The sequence below is a fragment of the Tenrec ecaudatus genome, chromosome 2 (assembly GCF_050624435.1).
Source record: "Tenrec ecaudatus isolate mTenEca1 chromosome 2, mTenEca1.hap1, whole genome shotgun sequence".
In the NCBI taxonomy this organism is placed as follows: domain Eukaryota; kingdom Metazoa; phylum Chordata; class Mammalia; order Afrosoricida; family Tenrecidae; genus Tenrec; species Tenrec ecaudatus.
In genome coordinates, this window is record NC_134531.1 from 218,901,427 (window position 1) to 218,927,734 (window position 26,308).

Below are 26,308 nucleotides of genomic sequence, written 5' to 3' on the forward strand. Positions count from 1 at the left end.
CGAAGCGGACAGCCGAGGAGACGCTGTCTGTCTTCAGCCACTGTGAGGCTGGCTTCTCGCGGCGTGATGGAGCCTGTGCACAGGGGAGGGTGTGCCTACCTCGAGTGGCCGTTACCAGGGGAAGGGGGCCTGTGCCTAAAGAACGCCTTGGTGGGGGCCTCTACGGTCTGAATTCTTGCACAAAGAGGGGATGGAAACTGGCTGCTCCTCCTACCCCACGGCTTCCCACATCCACTGCCAGGGACCTGGTGGGAGGGGGCTTGCCCCGGGGGGAAATGGGTTCCCAGGCACTTGCAGTGACTTCAGGTGGAACGGTCAGTGGTGGTCATGCTGGGGGGCCGGGGGGGGGGCACTGCAGCCTTGCTGGGACAGAACATCAGCGCTCCCCAGACGGGTCTCCTTGACCCGGGCACGTGGCCTGTCTGACAGAATGCGTCCTGGTGTCTGTAGTTTGAGAAGTCAGCCCAGGAGAGCGAGCAGGCCCACAAAGCTAGTGTGGCAGCCAGAGGTTAGGGCCCTCCCACTGGCTTAAGTGTATAATGTGGCGTGTCTGTCATGACGAGGGAAGGAACCACAGAGCCAGCTCATGAATGTATGCAAATATTTACTGAAAACCAACAGGGTAAAGTTCACGGTTCTTCAACTGCTGTTCAAGGGCCTCCGACATCCAACTACTGCCCATTCTCCCCGCTCAAAACAAAAAGGGCCTGTGGTTCCCGCCTGACCCTCTCCAGCCACCTTGCTGGGTGCCTCCCCCACTGATTCCACGAGCATATCCCCATCCCTGCACCCACAGCGCCATCCTGACCATGATCTGCGCAGGGCTTCACTTGGATGGGGAGCCTAGACACAGTTGTGGACTCACCCACACAGACAGACACATACACATAGCCATACACACAGCCATGGACACACATGGAAAACCACCCCAAATCCTGTTGCCAGCCAGTGACTCCAAGTCACGTGTTGACAGAGCAGAGCTGGGCTCCACGGGTTTCAGAGGTAGATTGCCAGGCATTTCTTCCGAGGCATCTCAGATCGACGTGCACTTCTAATCTTTATGTGAGTGACTTAAGCCAGGGGCTCCAAGCTAAGGGCAGGGTCTGCCCCGGGGACTCATCATTGTCCTCTGTGCACAGAGCCTAAAACAGAAGGGCAGGCTGGGAGTCTGTCACAAGCCTTTTACAATCTTTCCAGGTGTAAGAATACTGCCTTCTTTGGGTCCCGACAGCTGTATTTTTACAAGGAAAACAATCACACCTCTAAAACAAACACTGAGATGGTAGGGAAGTGAAGGAAAGATAAGGAAAATTAGCATTACTTTTCCATGAAAGCTTGTAGTCTAAAGAGACTGTCAAACTCTGTACAACTCTAACTTTAAAGGAGTCCCAGGGTGGTACAAATGGTTAACACGTTTGGCTGCTGAGAGGCTGGGAGTTCAAGTCCTGTTGGCCCCCCCCACCTTGCCCCATGCCCCTGAACACAGCTCTACTCTGACACATGGGGCCCATGTGACAGCAAGAAGCTGTTCAATGACAGACTCTTTGCAGAAGGAGGGACGAGAAACTTCATGATGGTGGCTGCTCGGGAAGGCACGGAGGGCCGGGGAGAAGGTCAAGAGGACGGCATTTTCCAGTGAACACCTGCTACATCTTTGACTTCTGCGCCATTGTTACAGACTCTCCACAGCCTGATCCCAGCCTATGGAAATGGTCCGCTGCAGCTACTTGTTGAGGCCATGGAGTATTTCCTGTTCATTATCACTTCAGGGTCACCGTCCCATGGCTGCACGGCGGGCAGGAGCTCTTCCACAGTCCCTGCTCTTCTAGGACCTTATGGTCTGGCGGGGAAATACATACCAGAATGAAGGCAGCCACATGGGCCTATACGGTACAACATTCTTTTTAGTAGTCAACTAACCATTTTATTTCATTTTAAAAAAACAAACAAAACTTTCTGTTGTAAATCAGTTGTGAATTTACATATCAGATCATCATTTTTGCATTCAACAACCCAAGCAGCCTACCAACTCTCCCCCCAGGGCTTGTCCTATTCCAGACCCCCTCTCCCCCGCTTTTAGGGTCTTGTCTTCCTTCTCACCCAAGCTTATACCTATCCACCTTCTAGTCTATTACTTCCCGTCTCCTCCTGTCCCTGCTCACCACCGAACTCTGTTTCATATGCTACAAAGACCTTTTCTCGATAAACCAAATTCCCTGCCACTGAACTGTCCCTTAAGTTCTGAGACTAGAAGGACTTCTGGGAAGAAGGCAACTGAGTAACACATACCAGAGGGACTCCGCAGAAATCAGCCCAGGAGAGTTACTAAGAGGGAAATTCAACACTGCTAGTTTGCAGGAGGAGCATCATAAAGATAAGAAGACACAGACCCACAAGATTTTGAGGGGTTGGGGGCTTTTGGCTTACCACATTGGGGGCTGGCTAGGGCTTGATTTTAGCTTGGCCACTGTCTCGGCCAGAGGTGGGACCATTTAGAGCCAGCACAGGGGCCTAATCTCAACACAGCCACAGCTTGCCGCCACCTCGGGGCAGGGATTAAACCCCTGCAGCCTCCCCCCCTTCCCCTGGGGCAGGGATCAGGGCTCAGCTATATTGTTACTTTTGTTTCCCTCTCTTCTCTCTATCCTTCTCTCTATCTGTCCAGAATCTCAGCAGGCCCAGAGCAATAGAAGAAACAGACAATGTTATTAAGGGATTACCAACAAAAAAATCCCCTGCACCAGATGGCTTCACCGGAGAATTCTACCAAGCATTTAGGGAAGAACTAACTCCAATCCTACACATACTCTTCCAGAACACAGAAAAAGACGGCACACTGCCAAACTCCTATGTAGCTAGTATAACTCTGATACCCAAACAGGGCAAGGATCCCACAAGAATAGAGAACTACAGATCAATATCCCTAATGAACATAAATGCAAAAATCCTCAACAAAATACTAGCCAACAGATTACAAAAGTATATAAAACAAATAATTCACCATGACCAAGTGGGATTCATACCAGGGATACAGGGATGGTTTAACGTACAAAAGACCATTAGTATCATTCACCACATTGACATGAAAAATTATAAAAACCACATGATATCGATTGATGCAGAAAAAGCATTAGACAACATCCAACATCAATTCCTGTTTAAGACACTTGAGAAGATAGGAATGGAAGGAAAATTCCTCAAGACAATACAAGCTATGTATGAAAAACCAATAGCCCGCGTGGTAGTCAATGGAGAAAAGATGAACACAATCTCACTGAAAAAGGAGACCAGACAAGGAAGCCCCTTGTCCCCACTCCTATTTAATATCATGCTGGAGGTTTGAGCTAACAGCATAAGGCAAAGAAAAGTCATCAAAGGTATTCGTATGGGGAAGGAAGAGGTGAAACTATATATATATATATATATATATAATCTTATTTGCAAATAACGATAGTTATATATATATGGAAAATCCCAAAAGCTCCACAAGGGGAGTACTGGAAGCAATAGAGAAGCTTGGCAGAGTGGCAGGATACAAGATCAACAAACAGAAGTCCATCGGACTGTTATACACATCGGACTTCTATACACATTGGAGAAGACCACAGAAGTGGAGGAGACAAGATCAACAAACAGAAGTCCATTGGACTGTTATACACATCGGACTTCTATACACATTGGAGAAGACCACAGAAGAAGAGATCAAAAAGGTGGTACCCTTCACAATAGCCAAACACAAATAGAAATAGCTAGGGATATACCTGACTAAAAGAACAAAATATCTATATGAGTTAAACTACAGAACACTACTACAAGAAACCAAGAGTGACCTCAACAAATGGAAGAATACCCCATGCTCGTGGGTTGGAAGGCTCAATATAGTAAAGATATCAGTCCTGTCCAAGGCACTATATAAGTTTAATGCAATCCCGATACAATTACCCACATCTTTCTTCAAAGGAATGGAAAAGCTGATTACCAACTTCATATGGAGAGGGAAGAAGGTCAGAATTAGCAGAGAACTCCTCAAGGACACAGTGGGAAGGCTTGCTTTACCTGACTTTAGCACATCCTATATAGCCACAGTGGTCAAAACCGCATGGTATTGGTATAATGACAGATACTCAGACCAATGAAAAAGAACGGAAAACCCAGAAATAAAATCATCAGCATATAGACAACTGATCTTTGCTAAGAGTCCAAAGAATATCCAATGGGAAACAGATGCCCTCTTCAACAAGTGGTGCTGGAAAAACTGGATATCTACCTGCAAAAAATGAAGCAAGACCCTTATCTCACTCCATGCACAAGAATAAACTCAAGGTGGATCACAGACTTTGAAGTAAAACCCCAAATTATTAGGGCCATCAATGAGGAAATTGGGACTAACTTGAGAACTTTGGCACAGGGAATACATAGGCTATCAGAAATAGGGAAGACATAAACACAGAGGAGGCACAAATTAACAAGTGGGATATACTGAAAACACCTGTGTACATTGAAAGAATTCACCAAGAGAGTAAAAGAGAGTGCACAGATTGGGAAACCATCTTTAGCAATGACACATCAGACAAAGGCCTTATTACTAAAATCTACAATACTCTGCTAGCTTCCAAAAAGAGAAAAAAAACTAACTAATTGCCCACTGAGGAGGTGAGCAAAGGACCTGAACAGAAGTTTCACTAGTGCAAAAATCTGAATGGCCAACAAACATGAGAAAATGTTCCCGATCTTTAGCCATAAGAGAAATGCAAATTAAAACAACAATGAGATACCATCTAACATCCTCAAATGTAGCCCAATTAAAAAAAAATCAGAAAGCAACAAGTGTTAGAGGGGCTGTGGAGAGACAGGAACTCTTATCCACTGCTGGTGGACCTGTAAGTATGTACAGAAATTGACCTGGCAATATATAAAACAGACAGAAATTGAGCTACCAAATGACCCAGAAATCCTGCTACTGGGCATATACCCAGAAGAGGCAAGAAACAAACCAAGGCCAGACATCTGTGTTCAAATGTTCATGGCGGCACAGTTCACAATTGCAAGGAGTTGGAAACAACCCAAATTTCCATCAACTGACGAGTGTATTACAAAGCTGTGGTACATACATACAATGGAGGACTACGCATTGCTAAAAAGCAGTGATGAACACATGAAGCACATTGCTGCATGGGAAAAACTGGAGGAAATCATGCTAAGCAAAGTAAGCCCAGCACAAAAGGGCAAGTACAACATGAATCGCTGAGGTACGCTTAAAAAAAATTCAAAAGGGGCAGAGGGAAAAAGCTACTGTATACAAATATTCCTGGGGAAAGGACCAGGTAGTATGGTAGGGGCCAGACCAAATCCACGGATACATGTGGGAGCCAACTAAAAGGGTGGAAGGGAAAGGAAAAAAAATGGGTAGTGGGGGTACAGTGCACTAACCCACCCAAGGGGAGGGTATTGTTTATATCTCCACAGGGAAAGAGGAACCAGACTTCAACCCAGTGCTCCAAGATGTGAATGCAACATGCCAGCATCAAGTAGGGAACCACTGGAGAGTCTGAGGGGCCGGCCCCTATTTCAACTATGTGAACAGTTACCCCTTCCCCAGAAGAATTTATTTCAGAGGACAGCACTGAAGCTGTGGCTCAGAGAATGGGACATGCCTGATCAGAGAACACAAAACAAATGAACGGGAAGGAAGAGAGAGTGGAGCACATCCTGGCACACCAAGCCTTGACGATGATATTCCCTCTCAGAGCAGCCAATCCACAGAGAAGACCATATGGCCAGCCCCACTATGAGATACGACATCCCTCACTGACCCATAGTCCTACAAGGGACAACATGGGAGACACTATGGGAATTGCGCCTGATCTGATGCTGCCACACTGAGGCAAAACACTAAGGGCATACAATACAACAGCAAGGGGAACAGAGCAACGAAGTCCTGAGGGAGTACCAAAAATAGACTTTGGGGCCAGGGCGTGGCACCCCATCAGACTCCACCGGAAAACACTCCTAAAGACCAACAAACAGTCCTTGAACTAACTACAAGCTTTTTGTTGTTGTTGTGTTTTTTTTTTGGTCATTGCCTTTTTGCTGTTGTTATTTTTTTTGTTGCTTGTTCTTGCTCGGTCTTGTTTTTGTGCATGTTATTATCTTCGCAGGTCTATCTAAATAAGGTAGGCTGGATGAACAATCTGGAGGAGAAAACAATGGGACCGACAGTTCCGGGGGGACATGGGAGAGGGGAAGGTGGGGGAAAAGGAAGTGGTGTTAACAAACCCAGGGACAAGGGAACAAGTGATCCAAATTGGTGGTGAGGAGGGTTTAGGAGGCCTGCCTGGCAGGGCATGCTCAAGGGTAATGTAACTAAGAGGAATTACTGTAACCCAAATGAAGTCTAAGCATGATAGTGGGTCAAAAGGAAATAGAGGAAAGAGCTGGGAGGCAAAGGGCATTTATAGAGATCTAAATAAAGGCATGTACATATGTAATTATATTTGTATATGAGGATGGGGAAATAGATTTATGTGCATATATTTATAGGTTTAGTATTAAGGTAGCAGACGGACATTGGGCCTCCACTCAAGTACTCCCTCAAAGCAAAATACTTTGTTTCTCAAAACATTTGCTCTCCACCTAAGTCCCTGGCATTAGCTCCTCATTTTTCCCCATCCTTCCCCATTCCCCCTCCCTCATAAACCCTTGATAATTTATAAATTATTATTTTGTCATATCTTGCCCTGCCTGACGTCTGCCCTCACCCACTCTTCTCTTGTCCGTCCCCCAGGGGGGAGGTTATATGTAGATCCTTGTAATTGGTTCCCCCTTTCCAACCCACCCTCACTCCACCCTCCCAGCATCACCACTCACACCACCCTGGATCCACTGTTTCCAGTTCCTATTTGTACCAGTGTACATCCTCTGGTTTAGCCAGATTTGTAAGGTAGAATTGGGATCATGATAGTAGGGGAGGAGGAAGCATTTAGGAACTAGAGGAGAGTTGTATGTTTCATCACTGCTACGTTGCACCCCGACTGGCTTGCCTCCTCCCCAAGACCCTTCTGTAAGGGGATGTCCAGTGGCCTACAAATGGGTTTTGGGTCTCCACTCCACACTCCCCCCTTCATTCACTATGATATTATTTTTTGTTCTGATGATGCCTGATCCCTTCGATACCTCGTGATTGCACAGGGTGTGCTTCTTCCATGTGGGTTTTGTTGCTTCTGAGCTAGATGGCTGCTTGTTTACCTTCAGCCTTTAAAACCTCAGATGCTCTATCTTTTGATAGCCGGACACCATCAGTTTTCTTCGCCACATTTGCTTATGCACCTATTTGTCTTCAGCAATTGTATCAGGGAGGTGGGCACACAATGATATGATATTTTTGTTATTTGATGCCTGATAATTGATCCCTTCGGTACCTTGTGATCACATAGGCTGATGTGCTTCTTCCATGTGGGCTTTGTTGCTTCTCAGCTAGATGGCCACTTGTTTACCTTCAAGCTTTTTAAGACCCCAGATGCTATCTCTTTTGATAGTCGAGCACCATCCGCTTTCCTCACCACATTTGTTCATCAGCTTTCTTCACCACAGCTTATTCACCTGCTTGTCTTCAGCAGTTGTGTCAGGAAAGTGAGCATCATAAAATGCCAATTTAATAGGAGAAAGTATTCTTGCATTGAGGGAGTACCTGAGTGGAGGTCCAATGTCCTCTGTTACCTTAATATTAAACCTATAAATATATACACATAGATCTATTTCCCCATTCTCATATATAAATATATTTGCATATGTACATGCCTTTTAGCCTCTATAAATGCCCTTTGCCTCCTTGCTCTTTCCTCTACTTCCTTTGATTTTCCTCTTGTCCCACTATCATGCTCAGTCTTCATTTGGGTTTCAGTTATTCCTCTTGGTTACATAACCCTTGATCACACCCTACCAGGCCTCCTACACCCACCTCACCACCGATTTGGATCACTTGTTCCTTTGTCTGTGGTACTTCAACCCAGTGCTCCTAGATGTGAATGCAACATGCCATTGTGAAGTAGGGAACCAATGGAGAGGTCTGGGGGCCGGCCTCAATCCAAACTACTATGTAGACACCTACCCCTGCCCCTAGAAAGGACGGCATTGAATCTGCAGCTCCGGGAGAGGGATATAGCTGATCAGAGCACACTGGAGAAGATGGAGGAGGAGAGAGTGGAGCACATCCTGGCAATCAGGTCTTGAGGACGATGCTCCCAATTAGAGCAGCCAGTCCACAGAGAGGACCACATGGCCGGCCCCACTATGAGACATGACATCCCTCACAGACCCATAGCCTTACAGGGCACAATAATGGAGACACATTGTGGGAATTGCATCCCATCTGATCCCGCCACACCGAGGCAAAACACTAAGGGGGTGCAACAGAACAGCAAGGGAATGGAGCGGCGAGGTCCCCAAGGAATGCTGAAGGTGGACTTTGGGGCCAGGGCATTGTGCCCCAACAGACTGGACTAGAAAATATTCCTAAAGGCCAAAAAACAGTCTTTGAACTGGGGAAACATCTTAAGAAAACGCTGCCTCATCTGAAATTTGAAGTTCAAAGTAGTTTATCAGCAACATCTATCTTTGGACCAGGGGACAAAGGCATTTTGTTAAAAGGATACCACTCTCAGGTATAGGTCTCTAAAAAGAAAGGACTTAAAAAATGAATTCTGAAATCAGAACATTAACAGCCTTTTCTAGATTACTGGAAAAACTGCATTTATTGATTTTTATAAGATCTTTCTTTTGACTTAAAAGAGAAGTAACAATTAGCCAGTAGTGATACTGAAAGTTTCCCTCATGACCAGAAATTGCACATTTAGCCTGAAAAGAAACCAGTACACATATGTCATTTTAGTTATGTAATAACGAAAGGCAAATTCTTCATTTCCAGCCATTTATTTAAGCAATGAAAGTGTACCCCTGACTCTCTATGTTGCAAGTTTCAGTCAGTTCCTAGTGCTACTTCCCTCTTCCTCTAATACAGAACAGTGCTTTACCACGGCCCCCTTCAGAAGGCACACATTTCAGCCAAGTGTGGAAAGAGAATCCTGGGAAGGTTAAATGTCTTACTGTAGTGGCCTAACAAAGACCCCCAACGCAAAGTGTTTTCCCCGAGCAGCTCAGGTAGCCATGAGTGTCACCCTCAAGTCTGAGAGAGGCAGTGTGGTCTACAGCAGCGCTCTCTTCAGAACGAGCAACACAGGCACCAAGCAAATGTGCTCATGGTAACCCTGCCCCACCGACAGAAAGAAGAGCCCTCTTCTCTCCATTTTAAACGGCATTCTTTCCCTTTCTTCTTTTAAAAATCACCAAAGCCAATGGGGTTTTTGCAAACGTCTAATTCATTTGCAGGCCAGATTTTCCTCCCCAGCAACGTTGGGTCATAAAGGATCGGTGTGGCAGTTACATAATCTCCTGTCAACTTGCGAAGGGGTGGAGTCTAGCCTGTCAATCGTGTTGCAGATTGATGACCTCATTGGGAGGTGTGAAGGGTAGCTCACTGGAGGCCAGATACACTTTCTGCTTCTCTTCCTGTGACACATACCTGTTGACAAGCCACATGGAGCTCTGCTGATGGCAGCCAGAGCCTTGGAGCTGCAGGAGCCACATGGAGACTACCGCCAGTGCTGAGATGCTTCCACCGCCACTGGATCCACAAGACTTTCCACCCACTGGCCTTTTCTCTTCCTGCACTCAGCACCATTGTATGTGTCACAGGAAGAGGACTTTATACACTGGCATAGGACATACGGGCTAATAGTGGACTTATGGACTTGATCTGGACTGGGCTGGGATGTTTTCTCAATATTCAATTGCTCTTTTATCTAAAGCTCTTTCTAATACACATCTGAGTGTCTGTGAATTTGTTTCTCTTGTCCACCCAGACTCACACAATAGATATTGCATTCACAAGCTTTTAGTTTTTACAGCAGTTTAACCAAAATACGACAAAAGAAAAGTACCGCTCGTAAACAACCCAACATCTTTAAGAATGGTGAGCTGTCCTCTCTAGATAGTGAGCTTTCAGTAAAGAGATTATTCGGAAGCCTTACTCTCCACGACTGGACGTCATGTGCTAGTCTCACTCAGCTGGCAGCACTGGGATTGCTTCTCAGGATTTCTGGGGAGCCGGGCTTCTTTTACATCCCTGCGCACTGCTGTCCTCCCTGTGTCCAAGTGCAGCGCATGAACTTTCCGACTCATAGTCTTCTATCATTTCCTCTTCCTTTCTTTCTTCTTCTTCAGGGAAGCATCTGGTCATCGAGGAAACTTGTGCACAGCTTCTTCCACAGAGCATCTAGCCTGCCCAGAAACCAGGCGCCCGTGTCTTCAGAATTCAGAGTTCAGCAGGAAGATGTGAAGGCTGCTAGTCGAATGTCAAAGTGTGACCTGAAGGGCCCATTCTGAAGAACTCATCCAAACCCTGATGCTGCCGGTCTGTGTGGTGTTGAAAAAATAGACATTTGGATGGAAGTTCTGGCTGTGGTACCAGTTACGTGCTACTTTGGAGTCTCTGCCTTAGCCACACCGATTCTCTGCATCTTCTTCGTGCACAGGATATTTTCATTGTAAACACATCCCGTTGGCATGGAGATCTATCTCACAGTCCGTACAGGGATGCCAAGGCCCTCTTTCTGAATCCTAAGGTCTCGAGCCTATCAGGGACTATTCCTCTGGCCTTGGCCTCAGTTTCTTCTGGTGGCTTCTCAGGGTAGAGTCAGGCAGTGCTGGCCAGCAGGTGGGTAGGTGACCTGGTGGGCGGTAGCAGAGGTAGCCAACTGAAAGGCATGCCAGTGGCAAGCACACACAGGTGGTGTATGTAGAGACCAGCAGCCGTTCTCAGCTCCCACTGCCAGTGTGTGACTGCTGTGTGTGGCCATCAACCGTCCAGCTCCTGAGGCCCAAGCTGCACCACACTGCCCAGTTCCAGTGTGGCCATGTGCATCCACTGCAGCCCGAGTGCAGACCTGCTCATCTTGATCTTCATGAGATGGAATCACTGCACCTCATCTCACTGGGCACAGGAAAATTCACGGGCAATGCGGTGCTGGCTTCTAGCGCCCCTGCAGCGCAGCCTAGGTGAGGCCTGGGATTACGGCTTGAGTCATGTCCGCTCAATTCAGGTGTTGTCCGCTCAATTCAGGTGAGCACACAAGGAGCAGATGAGACATGGAGCATGCGCCCCGGGGAGGACAGATGCCAGGTGAGCTCCCCCAAGGAACCCTGGGGCTGCCTAGCCTGGTCCTGTGGTAGGCTCCCCAGACGTCACCAGGAGACAAGTCCTACAGCCTTTCCATTGCTGCTTTCCACAAGGTGATCGACAGGTCCTGAGGCCCCTCTGGACTCCCTCCAAAGAGGGCACATGGCCAGGCACCTCGTTTGGCCTTCTGGCCTCCAGCATGTGAGCAAATACCCACCGTGCTTTAAAGCCACCCACCTGGGGCACTGATGTTACAGCAGGACTCGGGAGGGCCCTCAGACCCCTGGAGATGTAGAAAACATCTGTGGGGTGGATGGAGGGTCCAGGGTGGCCGCGAGGGGCATTCACACCGTGAGCAGCGCGGATGCGGCACAGGCATCGCATGTTGGCCTGGGCTGGAGGCAGAGCATCTGAGGCTGTGGACAAAGCCAGAGCACAGGCACTGGCCCCAGAACTTGCTAGCTTGCTTGTCTTGTGGGGCTGGGAAGACAGTCAACCACTACTTGCCGCTCTCCTCGCTGAATAACGTGTCTGAGGCATGAAGCAGCACTTGCTCGCAGCAACTGTAAGTGTCACCACACCTGGCACTCGACGTCTGCTTCAAAACCGAGGTGACTCCGGATGTTGGGCTTATGCGCATGGGGCTAGGAGTCTGGACCGCCAGTTTCTGTCTTCTCCACCATTTGCTACCTCAGAAAATTGTTTTTCCTATAAAATCGAGGGTTCTGGTTGCAAGCATCAAAGGAGATTACAACCTGGAAAGAGTCAGCATAGCGTAGTGCCTGGCACAAGTAAGCAGGCAACAAGCCCTGGCTCTAACCACCATTGCCAATTTAAAACTAAGCACAGGAGCTGGGAGAAAGCTTACTGCATTTAAAGCAATGTATGAGGCCCAAGAAGCCCTGATGGCTCAGGGGGGTAAATGAAAGGCTGCTGATCGTGAAGTCGATGGTTCAAAGCAAGCAGCCACTCCAAGGGGAGAGAAAGACGAGATGTTCCTGCTTCTGGACAGGGTTACGGTGGTGGGGACAGTGTGGAGCGGTTCTTCCTGACCTAGAGGGTTGCTATGAGTTGGAATCAGCCCAACAGCAGCGGGCTTATTGGATCCAGCTGTTTGCGTCGATTCTGACTCACGGCTACCTCACATGACAGAGCAGCACTGCCTCATCGGCTTTTCTTCTAATCCGTATGGAACTAGATCGCCATGCCTTTCTCACGGTGGAGCTGGCTTGAATCGCCAACATTTTGGTTCACACAGGAGCACTTAACCATTGCACCACCAGGGGCAGTTACTAATTACACTGTTGATTGTGACAAAAAACAAATTAGGGCGCTACCTAGGTGCACTAATGACAGACTGAGGATACACCCTAGGAGAGACAGGTTGTGACATAGGATCAGCTGCAGATCCCCGGGCGGTGGGACTCTCCAGAGGCACAGAGCTGGGCAGGAAACCTATGTCTGGTGAGAGGGGGAGACAGACGACAAATAAGAGGTAACAGGAACCCGGGTTCAAGGGTAAAAAGAGAGATGATTATGTCTTAAGTAACACTTTAGGAGAAATTTCTCAAAAAAAAACAAACCAAAACTAAACAAAAACATTTTGTGCAATGGCAGGCCATGTGAGCAGAGATTAGGATCCCCAGGAGAGACTCGCACCTTTGCAAACGAGGCCTTCCTGAGGCTGGGCCCCTAGACAGCGCCCGCCTTCTCCCATGTGGCCTTCACCCACGCAAGGAATGGGTTGCAGCCCCTCGTTCATGACAGCTGGCGGAGCAGTACTGAGGTCCAGCTCACAACACTGCTGTGGAAGGTGCCTGAGGGGAGGAGCAGCAGGAAGCTCTTGCCGCTGGGAAGGGCATTCTTTACCCTCCCCGCTCCTCTGTAAAAGCTGCAGGGTAGGGAAGAGGCAAAGCTTGCCGGGAAGGCTTCTCCTGGCTCCTTGCCCGTAGTCTCACTGAGTCACACAGACACCAGAGGAACAGCGCCTGGCTGATGGGCTTAACCAGTAACCAAAAGGTTGGAGGTTCAAATCCACCCAGAGGCACCTCAGAAGCTAAGCCTGGAGACTGACTTCTGAAAAAAAACAGTCACTGAAAACCCTTTGGGATACACCTGGGGTTGTCATGAATTGAGGAGGCTTGGCAGCAATTGGTTTGTGACCCCTGTCTGATTCGTCACATAATGGCCAGTATGTCAACACCCCTCTGACCTCCGCAGGCTGAAGGCTCTAGAAAGCATAGCAAACCCACTGCAGCGAGTCAACTCCATCTCATGTGACTCTATGGGACAGACTAGAAGTGACCATGGGCTTCCCACCCTGTAAATCTTCACAAGAGTGGAAACCTCATCTTTCCTCCAAGAAGTGGCTGGTGGGTTCAAACTTCTGACTTTCCTGTTAGCAGCCCAACACATAACCCTACACTGTACCCACTTAGGAGGGTTTATTTCTTTGATGAAAGGATATACATTTTCTTATAAAAAATGAGCTTTAGCTAATAATGTGGAGACTAGGATTTCCGATTTAGGTGCTGCTCCAGTTGCCATGGCTCCCTGCAAACAGACATGCTTGGTTCAGCTCCTTTGTGGCCGTCAACTCACACTCCATTAGGAACATCCTGGTGACATCAAGAACATCAGACATGCGGAAAGCAAAAGGTCATTAAAAAGACAGGACAGAAAAACCAGACCAACGGGATGTCAGAGGAGACTCTGAAGCTTGCTCTTAACCGTAGAGAAGCTAGGGCAAATAGAAGAAATAAAAAAGACAGCCACGGTGCCAAAACGAACTAGTCAACATTCAAGCACTTCAGGTGGTAGGAGCATATGATCAAGAACCAATGACGCTGAAGAAAGGTCTAGCTACACTGAAAGCATTAGCCAAAAACGAGGCTCCAGCAACTGATGGGATCCCAACTGAAATGTTTTAACCTGCCGATGAAGCACTGGAAGCACCCACTTGTCTATGTCAGGAAATGAAGAAGAAAGCTACCTGGCCAATTGACTGGCAGAGATCCGTACTTGTACCTATTCCAAAGAAAGGTGACCCAACAGAATGTGTAAATTGTAGAACAATATCACCGATGTCACATGCAGGTAAAATTTTGTTTAGGATCTTCGAACAACAGTTGCAGCAGCATATTGACAAGGAGCTTCCAGAGGTTCAGGCCAGATTCAGAAAAGGATGCGGAACAAAGGGGTTATCATTGCTGATGTCAGGGGGATCTGGCTGAAAGCAGAGGATACCAGAAGGATGTGCACTTGTGTCTTACTGATTATGACCTTGTCAAAGTGTTGAAAAGCAAGGTATTTTCAGTTGCCTTATATGCATGTGAAAGCTAGACAATGAATAGGGGACACGGAAGAAGAACTGACGCGTTTGAATAAAGGTGCTGGTGAAGGTGAACAGAACCATGGACTGCTAAAAAGAACAACACATCTGTTTTGGGAGAGGTAGCCTCCTTAGAAGCGGGGATGCGACACTTTATCATGTACTTTGGACATGCTGTCAGGCGAGACCAGTCCCCGGGAATGACAAAAAGAGGAAGTCCCTCAACAAGGTTGGTAATTAACACAGTGGGGCCGTTCCCTGTACGGCTGCTGGTAAGCTTCCTATCTACGAGGGTGAGTTGAAAAGTCTTGCTATTAGCATACCACTTCATACATGCTTGGGCTTATTCCAAACAAAACTTGTTGAAACAAGTCTCGGGGATTGGAAGATGACTCCTGACACGTTCTCTTAGTAATATATGTCTCAGCTTCATTAGCGTGCCTTAGACGAAAGTCCAACTTTCGACCTACTTTTTATCCCAGGGTGCATGCTATAGACAACTGGGAGGCTTTAGTCTCTGTCCCTTCAAGATGCACAACATCCTTCATAAGTCACATTAGAAGGATCTGATTTGGAAACCCCACTTTTCAGGGAACTGGTCTTTACCTTAAACTCACCTGTAGGAGAATCAAGGAAGTGAAATACCCCCTTGGAGTTACGGCTGAAATGTCCTAGTGTGAGAAGAAGGCTAGGTGCTCATATTTTGCTTTGAGGGTGCCCAATGTGGTAGCCATATGGGAAACCATATATGTATTACCTGTAGGCTTGCTTTGCTTTTTCACAATATGTATTAGTCTAGCAGACACGGAATTCTCCTTCACCTTTGTGAATAAGTATTATTGAAAGTTTCCCCCTTATCTCCAACCAACCCTCATTGTTCGTGTAAACAGCATTTGGTCACTCAAGCTTTTAATCGATACAAGTCAACAATTCATGTATTGCAGTCTGAAAAGCCGCCCATATGTGCATGATTTCCTTTCCTCAATAGTGTTTTAAATTTATACCACTGGCTAAATTAATGACACTATCAATAGAATTACACTATGCTCCAAGGAACGGATTTATAATAGTTTCTATCATAAAATGATAATGGTGTCTCATTATCATTGAACAAAACACATATATAAAGCACAGATATATACATGGATTTTAGACTCAATCAAAGCCCCAATCTAGGAACAATTAGTTCTTATGTTATGGCCCTACACAATACCCATCTTCATGAAGAGATCACTGAAGATCTGGTACTACAGCAAAGTATGGTGAAGAAATCAGATGGTGCCTAGCTATCAGAAATGATAGCAACTGTTTACTTGATCAACATATAACCCCCTCCCAGGGGGACGAACAACAGAAAAGTACAAAGGTGACAGAGGACGATGTAAGATATGAAGGTAATAATCTATAACTTATCAAGGGTTCATGAGGAAGAGAGGGGAGGGGAGGGAGGTGGAAAATGAGGAGCTGATATCAAGGGCTCAAGTAGAAAGAAAATGATTTGAAAATGATAATGGCAACATATGAACAAATGTGCTTGGCACAATGGATGAATGTATGGATTGTGATAAGAGATGTAAGAGCCCTCAATAAAAGTATTTAATAAAAATTAAATTAAAAAAAAACCAAGCAGCCATCTAAGTGAGGCATCAAATGCGCCCACATGGAGGAAGCACATTAACTCATGTGATCCAAGGAGTATAAATAATAAAATTCAAATCCGAGGAATGAATGGTATCAGAATTTAAATCTGATCAACTGGTTTGCAGAAGGCTATGGAAAATAGTAGAAGCCCAAATCCATTTGCAGGGTCCCCACGTGGGTTGAGCCTTCAGTGAGTAGCCTTTGACTAAACTGTCACATTGGTTGTGTTCTTCTGTGTATACTCACAGCAAGAACACAATGGTAGACCTATCTATCTATCCACCTACCTCCCTCCCTCCCTCCCTACCTACCTATCTACCTATATATTAAGACCCTGGCTGGTGCAAATGGTTTACACTTGACCACTAACTTAAAAAAATGTTGTTCACATCCAGGCCCACCAAGCCCTGAGGGCGATATTCTGGCTCGGAGCAGCCAATGCACAGAAAGGAATATAGGGCTGGCCCCACTGCACGACACAACATCTCTCACTGACTCATAGTGCTATGGGGGACAACACTGGAAACACCGTGTGGAAACTGTGCCAGATCTGACCCCATCACACTGGGGTGAAACACTAAGGGTGTGCAACAAAGCAGCAAGGGGAGCAAAGCAACGAAGTCCCTGAGGAATATTGAAACTAGACTTTGGGGCCAGGGCATGGCACCTCATCAGCCTCCACTGGAAAATGCTCATAAAGGTCAAAAGACGGACCTGGAACTACTTACAGGCTTTTTTAATTTTGCTGTTAGTTTTTGTTGTTGTCTTGTTTTCTTTTGTTATTATATTTTGCTATATCTTGTTTTTGTGCTAATTATTGTCTCTGCATGTCTAGATAAAATAGGCAGGATGAACCATCTGGGGGAGAAGACAATGGGAACGGTTCTGGGGAGACATGGGAGAGGGAGAAGAAGGGGGAAGGAAGGAGGTGCCAACAAACCTAGGGAAAAGGGAGCAACAAGTGATCTAAAACTGATGATGAGGAGCGGGTAGAATGCCTGATGGGGCTTGATCAAGGGCAATGTAGTTGAGAGGAATTACTGAAACCTGAATGAGAGCCAAACATGATAGTGGAACAAGAGGAAAATAAAAGGAAATAGAGAAAAGAATTAGAGGCAAGTGACATTTATAGAGGTCTAAATACAGGCATGTACACATGTAAAAATTTATATATACAGCAATAGGGAAATAGATCTATATACATATATTTATTTGTTAAGTATTAAAGCAGCAGACAGACATTGGGCCTCCACTCAAGTACTCCCTCAATGCAAGAACACTTTATTCTAATAAGCTGGCATTCTGTGATGCTCACCTTCCCGACACAATCGCTGAAGACAAAATGGGTGCATAAGCAAATGTGGTGAAGAAAGTTGATGGTGCCCAGCTATCAAAAGACATAGTGTCTGGGGTCTTAAAGGCTTGAAGATAAACAAACGGCCATCTAGCTCAGAAGCAACAAAGCCCACATGGAAGAAGCACACCAGCCTGTGTGATCATGAGGTGTCGAAGGGATCAGGTATCAGGCATCAAAGACCCAGAACAAAAAAAATCATATCGATGTGAATAAGGAGGAGTGCAGAATAGAGACCCAAAGCCCATCTGTAGACAATTGGACATCCCCTAACAGAAGGGTCACAAGGAAGGGATGAGCCAGGCAGGGTGCAGTACAGCACCGATGAAACATACAATTTTCCTCTAGTTATTTAATGCTTCTCCCCCACACCTCCACCACCACCATCATGACCCCAATTCTACCTTACAAATCCAGCTAGACCAGAGCATATACACTGGTATAGATAGCAACTTGAAACACAGGGAATTCTGAACAGATAAACCTCTCAGGACCAGTAACGAGAGTAGCAATACCAGGAGGGGAAGGTGCGGGGAGAAAGGGGGAACTGATAACAATGATCTACATATAACACCCCCAAAGGGGGAAAAACAACAGAAAAGTGGATGAAGGGAGACAGTGGTTGGTGTAAGACATAAAAAAAAGGGATAAATTATCAAGGGTTCATGAGGGAGGAAGGGGGAAGGGGGGAAATGAGCTGATACCAAGAGCTCAAGTAGAAAGAAAATGTTTTGAAAATGATGATGGCAACATATGTACAAATGTGCTTGACACAATAGATGAATGGATGGATTTTGATAAGAGTTATAACTCAAATCCACCCAGTGACAGAGCAGCAAAAAGACCTGGCGATCCGCTTTTAAACAGGTAGGAAGAAAGAGGGGGGCGGGGGGGGGGGAAATCAGCCACTGACCATCCTACGGAGCCCAGTCCAGTTCTGTCCTGACATGTGCAGGGATCAAGAGTCAGGACTACCCCTACGGCAGTGGGTTTTACTTCCAGTACAGAAAACGAGCACTTTATTAAGTCTGCTTTACTTTTTCTTTCAAGCAAGTGCCTAGGAGGGAGAGGCCCCAAGTGCTCTCTCACAGAGTGACAGCCGTGTCTCTGCAACACCAGCTGCTCGCTAATTAAAAAAGCCCAAGCAAGCCAACTTCAAAGCGTCTCTGCCATCGAGCAAACGTGAAGCTGCGTTGGTGCCAGTAAAAGACGCGCACGCCTTCCTTCTGGAAGCCTCGTCATCTTTAGGAGGTTGTGCGCTTCATGCCAAGAGGGAAGAAGAACAAGAGAGAAAAGGAGCCGGGCAACGGCTCAGTGAGTAAGAGTGCCCAGTGGCACATGTTTGGACCCTCACTGAGCTACTCGCCAGGCAACAGTGCCCTGTAGACAGGGGAGAGCACACCAGAGGCTGAGTAACAGCAAGGGGGTTCCAGGCAGTGAAGCAGGCCAGGGCTCTGGAGGAGGACGTCACTCCTTACCTGAAAGGCACGTGGCTTGGTCACTGCGTGAGCTCTGTGAGTGTCGTTGGGGAGGGGGCGGGGTGGCGAGGAAGGGCATGAGAAGACACAGAAAGGTCATGGAGGCCATTGAAAGTCTCGCTGAATCACGGGGCTGGGATTTCACAGGTAGCCTGTGATGGAAGCTTTTGTTTAGTAAGGATCACCATTGTTGAAACCTCTTTGCAAACAACTGAAAGATCTCTGTGTTGCACTCAGATGAGTCAGGTGGACCCTGATACAAACCCACAGGGCGAGGTTCAGGGCTACAGCTCTCAAGAGGGGTGATGACGTCCGGATGGCTCGCTGCTCCTAGCTCCAAACGCAGCTACGAGCGCGGAGGCCCTGCCGAACACAGCCTTCCTAGTTGTTCAGGGGACACATGAGAAAAATGATACCTGGCAAAAAATGGAGACGCGGTGAAGCGTGGCTTCAGGTAAACGATTTAATTTCTTTGGAATCAGCTTTGCCTTATTTCGGTCTTTGTACTGCGTTCTCGAGGGCAGTGCTCTCTGGGTACCCGAACGAGGGGGCTAAAACGTCAGAAATGTGTGCGCTCACAGTTCTGGAGGCCGCTGGGCATTACGATTCAGGCCGTCAGTAGGGCCATGTTCCTCAGAGAGCAAACCCCTTCTTCGTCTCTTGTAGCTTCTGGTAGCTCCAGCTTCCGGTAGCTCCAGCTGTTCTAACACACCTGTCTCCAGCTGGCTGTTCCCTTTCATGTCTCTTCTCTTTTCTAAGGACCCCACGCTGATTGGATTAGGACCCACGTGACTCATGTACTGAGCCATCTGATGAGATCTTCAGAGACCCTATATGCAAACTAGGTCCCTCTCGGAGATGCCTGTGGCTAGGATTTCACCATGTCTTTTGGTGGGACACCATCTAGTTCCTAACACTTGGGGAGGAACAAAACTAAGAGTTGAGTATGGATTCTATGATCATTTTAAAAATTGTGGTAAAAATGTACGCAACAAGACGCACAGCAGGCAATTTCTACAAGTATACATGCTCAGAGACACTGATTACACCCTCCTCGCTGTCCGTTCTCAAATGATCCCACCATCACTAGCCTGGGGCTCCACGACCCTTAAGCAAAAACCACAGTGCATTTTTAAACCTGGTATCAGAAAGGTGAAGGTGGCAGGCTATTGTAGGTCACCTTCTGTCCCCACCCCACCCCACCCCCGTCCCATTTCCACCGGTTCCTCCAGAAGTGGTTCTGTTGTGGAGGAAACACTTTGCTTAAGCGCACAGGACGGCGATTATTAAGTCAAGGGCACACGGAGAGGGGACGATCGACCACTGAGCCAGCACTCTCTCACCACTGGGGGAGTTGGCCTCACTGAGTGGAGCCACAACGAGGGCCTTTCCCAGCTTAGCGCCACAGTGACGGGACAGCAGTTAGCATGCCACAGGACCTGGGGCAGGTCCTTTGGTATCGGACAATACGGAGCTAGAAAACATCAGAGCCTTACTCTGTGGGTCTCAGAGCTCCAAGTAAAACAAAGACCCTTCATCAAGCATGGGGGTCACTCCCAGTCTCCAGAGCGCATGGGACCACACCTCAAGGAGGCCCATACTCCAGCATCTAAAGAAATTCTGGTCACAATGTGTTCTCTCTCGAACCTTCAAAACATCCTGGAAGGCCAGCTTCAAAGTCAGAATCTTTACTTTGGGAGCCACACAGAAACATGGGCGTGTGCTCTTCCACGTACTAGACCCTTGTTCCAAGCAGTCATTCAAAGGGCCTTGAACTCATGGGGGAGGACACCCCAGCCCACATGTCCAGGTCCACCCACACCCATCACCAGTCACCACCCGGGAGATCTGAGAGCAGGCATGGGGCCCACGCCTGAGCAGGTCTAGGAATAGCTCAGGAGTGTCTGCAGGAAATTCTGGGGTCCCGAGTACCTGGAGCATGGTCTACAAGAAGGGAGGGTCAGGCACCGGGCCAGCCCTTGGGCTTCCCCACCTGGACAGGTACACTGAGTGTATGTGGGGAGGGGCAGCAAAGGCCCGCTCTAGCTTCAGGCTACTGGTGATGGTGCCTGTTGACACAGCTGTGCTTTTAAACTAGCATGCGCCCAGGCCGAGGGATTCAGAGGCCAATGAGTATACCTTGTAAAGAAAAAGACCTGGCCAAAGTTAAATGCTGCAGGTCTCTGGGTGATACAGACAGTTCACATGCTCTGCTGCTAACTGAAAGGTTGAAGGCTGGATTGGAGTCTACTCAGAAGTCCCTCAAGAGAAAGGCCTAGCGAGCCACCAGAGAAAGATAAATCACTGTAGACTCTGGAGCACCATTCTACTGGGACACACATGGGCTTGCTGGAATCGACCTGAAGACAACCGGCCGTGCGAGGAAACGTAGGTGCACCATCATCAGCGTACCCTTAGGAACAGAGCTCATGGGCTCATGGGCTCCTTTTACTATGAGCCAGCCAGGCATGTCAGGACCCCAGGGATGGAGTGCTTGTGCCCCCTACCTGCTCCTCCAGTGTTCTAGACAGACACCTTCAGAGCCAGGCACCCAAAGAACGCCTCAGTCCTTTGCTTGAACTGTACTGGAAGGAGAGAGCACGTGGCTGCAGAGCCTGGCGGGGTGGGATTTGATCCGCAGGATAGAATTAGGAGCATGTCCCACGCAATCAAAAAGGACAACTAGGCACATGGAGGAAAGCATCATCCCGGTACTGACAGAAAGCCGAGGCTTTGTGTGTCAAAGAGTCCCACAGCCACGTGGTGACACCAGGTCTACAATGCTTTCCTCCAGCAGGCAAGGGCCTCTCTAGCTCAGCTGCAAGAGAAAATATCTAAGAAGTACACAGCTATGAGCAGGTCCCATGTCAGACAGGTGACCGTGGAGGAGTGGCAGGGGTGTGTGTGTGGGCTTCGCAGTGGGGCTGCCCCCAGCTGACGTTACTGTGCACAGAGCTGTGGGGCCTTGGCTGAGAGTCCAGAGCTGAGGGTACCTTAGCAGGAAGAGAGGCCTGGCAGCACCAACTCTACAGGGTTATAGATTTGAAAAGAACTGACTTAGAAGCAAGTAAAAACCAAAACAAAAATGAATTAGGGGTTTCTATGTTAAAAAAAACAACTTTATTATTGTGAACTGGGTGAAGTTTACAGAGCAGATCATCAGTTGTCCATTCAACAGTTCATATGCACTTTGGATCATCCCCTTCACTGTAATCGTTTCAATGTGCCTTCCCTTATCCCACTTCTGTCCTGGGTTTCCTGTGTCCAGTCCTCCTACTGAGCTTTGTCCTTGGGGAAGTGCTGCCCTTTGAGCCTTAAATGACTGATTATTCTGAGGTGTATGCACCCCACTGGGGTCATGTTCCACTTACAGATCTATTGTTTGGCCGAAAAAAAAACCTTTTAAAATCATTTTACTGGGGGCTTGTACAACTCTTAACACAATCCATCCCTCCATCCATTGTGTCAAGCACATTTGTACATTTGTTGCCATCATCACTCTCAAAACATTTGCTTTCTGCTTGAGCCCTTGGTGTTTGGCCAACCTTTGAGGATTCTCTGTTTGGGGCGTAAAGTTAGTTTGTCGTACTGTGCTGCCTTGCATGTTGCTGTGATGCTGGAAGCTGGGCCACTGGCATTTCAAATACAGCAGTGTCACCCCTGGGGGGTCGGTTTCAGCGACACTTCCAGCTTAAGATATTCTAGAAAGAAAGGGCTAGTGTTCTGCTTCTGAAAATTCATCAGTGAAACGAACCCTTACTGATCAGCACAGAGTATTGCCGGGTGGGGTGCTAGAAGGCGAGCCGCCTAGGAGAGAGGGCACTCCAGACACACAGCAGCTGTGGCAATGGCCGTCAGCCTATCAGGGATCGTGAGGACGGCACAGGACCGGGCAGTGTCCCATTTTGCTGTCGATGGATCTCCATGGCTCAGAGCCGATCTGATGGCAGCTAGCAAGGACTGGTTGGCTCAGAAAGCATGAAACACTGGTAGGGGTGGGGCGCTGAATCCTACAGTAATTCACATGAAAGGAAAATATACTATTGAGACTATGTTTCAAATCCTAAAAAAAAGGAAAAACAAAAACCCTCACTGCCATTCAGTCAGCTCTGACGCATGGCGACCTTACAGGGCCGAGGAGAACTGTCCCTGTATGTTTCTGAGACGGTGACACTTTACGGGAGTGGAAAGCCCGTCTTCATCCTCTGAGAGCCTGGTGGCTTTGAACTGCAGACCTGGCAGGTTGCAGTCCAACAGGGACACCACATCATCAGGGCTCCCCTGATTCAGAGTGCTGAAAAGCTTAGTCTACCTTTGCAAGTCCGAGGCTCTAATAAAAATACTAGAGCCATTAAAAGAACGAAATGAATGGACTATGAGGGGTTTTCAAAAAGTTCATGGAAAATGTGTATCACAGAAAAAAACATGCCTGAATTTCACATTTTTTTGCACCCAAATCAACTAATGCTAACTTTAAAAAAAATTTAAACAGGATCTAGTTTGAGGCTCAAGGAAGGATAATAAGATATCACTTTGCAAAGAGCCCCTATCAGAGCAACATGAATTCTGCTAAAACTGAAGAAAGAACAAACAACCGATTTATTATGACACTTGTGTGGAAAAAATGGTGAAACGTGGATATTTTACAAAGAGATAACTTGATGAAGATAAAGCCCGAAGTGGTGGATCATCCATATCAATTTTCGAGGAAACAGTTCATCTTGTTTATGCCCTAATAAAGAGGACTCTCAGTTAACAGTGAAACAAGAGCCCACACCACAGACATCCCCACGGGAATAGCTAACACAATTTTGACTAACAAAGTTGAGCCAACTTATGCTACATGGGTGCCTACACTGTTGTACCCACATCAACTGCACATAAGAGCAAAGTTTTCCATGGGGATTTTAATCAAGTGGGATCAAGATCCTGAAGGATTTCTTGGAAGAATTCTAACAGAAGATGGAACACAGCTTTACCACTAGGATCCTGAAGACGAAGCACAATCAAAGCAATGCCTACCAGGAGGTGGAAATGGTCTAGTCAAAGTAAAGGCAGAAGGGCCAAGAACAAAGGTCATTGTAACAGGTGTATTTTTTTTGTATATATACTCAAGGCATTTTGTTTGTTGGATTTCTGGAGGGACAAAGAACAATAACACCTGCTTATTACAAGAGTATTTTGAGAAAATTAGCTAAAGCCTTAGCAAACGCCCAGGGAAACCATCAGAGAGCCCTTTTTAACCTAAATACTCCTGTTCATTCCTCTCATCAAATAAGGGCACTTTTGGGGAGAGTTTGATGGGAAATCATTAGGCATCCACCTTACAGTCCTACTTTGGCTCCTTTGACTTGTTTTTGTTTGCTAATCTTAAAAATATTTTAAGAACACACATTTGTCTTCAGTTAACAACCAAACAAACAAAAGACTGCATTGACATGGTTCAATCCCAGGATCCACAGTTCTTTAGGAATGAATTAAATGGTTGGTATTACTGCTTTCAAAGGTGTCTTGAGCTTAAAGGAGTTTTAGGCTGAGGAATAAGGTTTATAGTTTTATCCTTTACTTCTACCTTATCACAAACTTTTTGAAGTCTCCTTGCATTATTCAGGAGGCCTGGTGGTACAGTGGGTTATGCATTTGACTGCTGGACACAGGTGGGCAGTTCAATCCCACCAGATGCTCCAAAGGGAGAGAGATGAGGCTGCCTACTCCAAAAAATATTTACAGCCTCCGAAACCCACAGGGGCAGTTCTACTCTGTCCTATTGGGCTGCCATGTATTGGAGTAGACTCAATGGCAGTGAGTTTGGAGTTTGTATTACTGAACCATAAAAAGGAATGAAGTTCTGGTATGTGCTGCATCACGGATGAACTCTGGAAACATTACGCCGAATGAGCTAAGCCAGTTACAAAAGGGCAAATATTATACAATTCTACTAACATGAAATTTCTACAATAGGCAAATTCAGAGTGACAGAGGTTTATCAGTGGTTCCCAGGGGCAAGTGAGAGGGGGAAATAAGAAGGTACTGCCTTAGGAGACATGGAGTTTCTGTGAAGGTGATGGTGAACATAACTAATGTCTCTGAGTTTTCTTTCCATGTGATTTACTGTAGCCCTCAGCCTACCTCCTGACATTTATTCATGATTTCTGAGCCCAACAGCCCTTCTTGATGTTGGACACCATAGAAATGGCATAACTGTTTATATATTTCACCACAATAAATTTTTTTAAAAGATCAACTAAACACAGTAGCTGGCAGTACGCTATTTTTTCCCCTTTACAAGAATTTTAGTCTCCACACAGATGGCCTATCTGACAGACCAACAAGCCTCTGTTGGAAATAACTTGATAAACGTGGAGCTAAGAGACAGGGACAGCTGTCTTGGGAACAGTCTCATCTCAGACTCCAAAGAGTTCCAAGGACAGAACTCAATATTCCTCCCAGATCACACGCAGAGGACCAGAACTGACACATGTAAGTGAGCCACGGCTATCGGTTTGTTGTACTCTGGTGGCTGGCACGTGGCTGCGTGGCTGGCAGCTCGGCCACTGGTGTTGGAAATACCCACAGGCTCACCCATGGTGGACAGGTTTTAGTGGATCTCCCAGACTACAAACATCCCGGGAAGAAAGCCCTGGGTTAAAGAACAATGCTGAATCTGTAAAGCATCGTGCTGTATGGATGAACCTAGAGGACAATACGCTGAAGGAAATAAGTCAGTCACAAAAGGGCAAGTATCGTATGAGACCCAAATCTGCAAAGGTTTATGCACAGAAACATTCTTTAATGGCTACTGGGGGAGGGAAGGAAAATCACTTGTATTAACTCGGGTGGGGGAAAGGCAATACCCAATGAGGGTGGGGGCACGGTCAGCACAGCATGACCCGGGTGAAGGAAGACACTGGGAGGTGTGTCAGAGTAAAGGGCAACCACTGTAAATACTGTCCCATGCAGGATCCTACAATAACACACAGTAACGTACATGTGGACAGATGAACGAACCAGTAAGGGATGGCATGTGGAGCACCCCCACAGGTATTTCTACATATTTATCTTTGTGTGCTATCAATACATCTCGGTATAGAACAGAGCACAGAGAGGGTCAAGTTGTGCAAGCCGTAACCACGCACCTGGAGAGAATGTGCAGCTGGGTTTGAGGGCTCCCGGCCATAGCCTGAGGGGCATTTAGGTCAGATGCCATAACACATTCCCCCAAGAGACAATGTTCTACATCCTACGTTGGTAATTAGTGCCCCCCGATCTTA

At 47.0% G+C, this 26,308-nt stretch overlaps 1 protein-coding gene and 1 pseudogene across 2 annotated transcripts in view; both read right to left on the reverse strand.

The window, feature by feature from the left end:
• Positions 1 to 26,308, reverse strand: part of DOP1B (DOP1 leucine zipper like protein B) — a 168,869-nt gene that overhangs the window by 103,592 nt on the left and 38,969 nt on the right. The window lies entirely within an intron of this gene.
• Positions 10,145 to 11,873, reverse strand: LOC142438976 (sorting nexin-10 pseudogene; annotated as a pseudogene).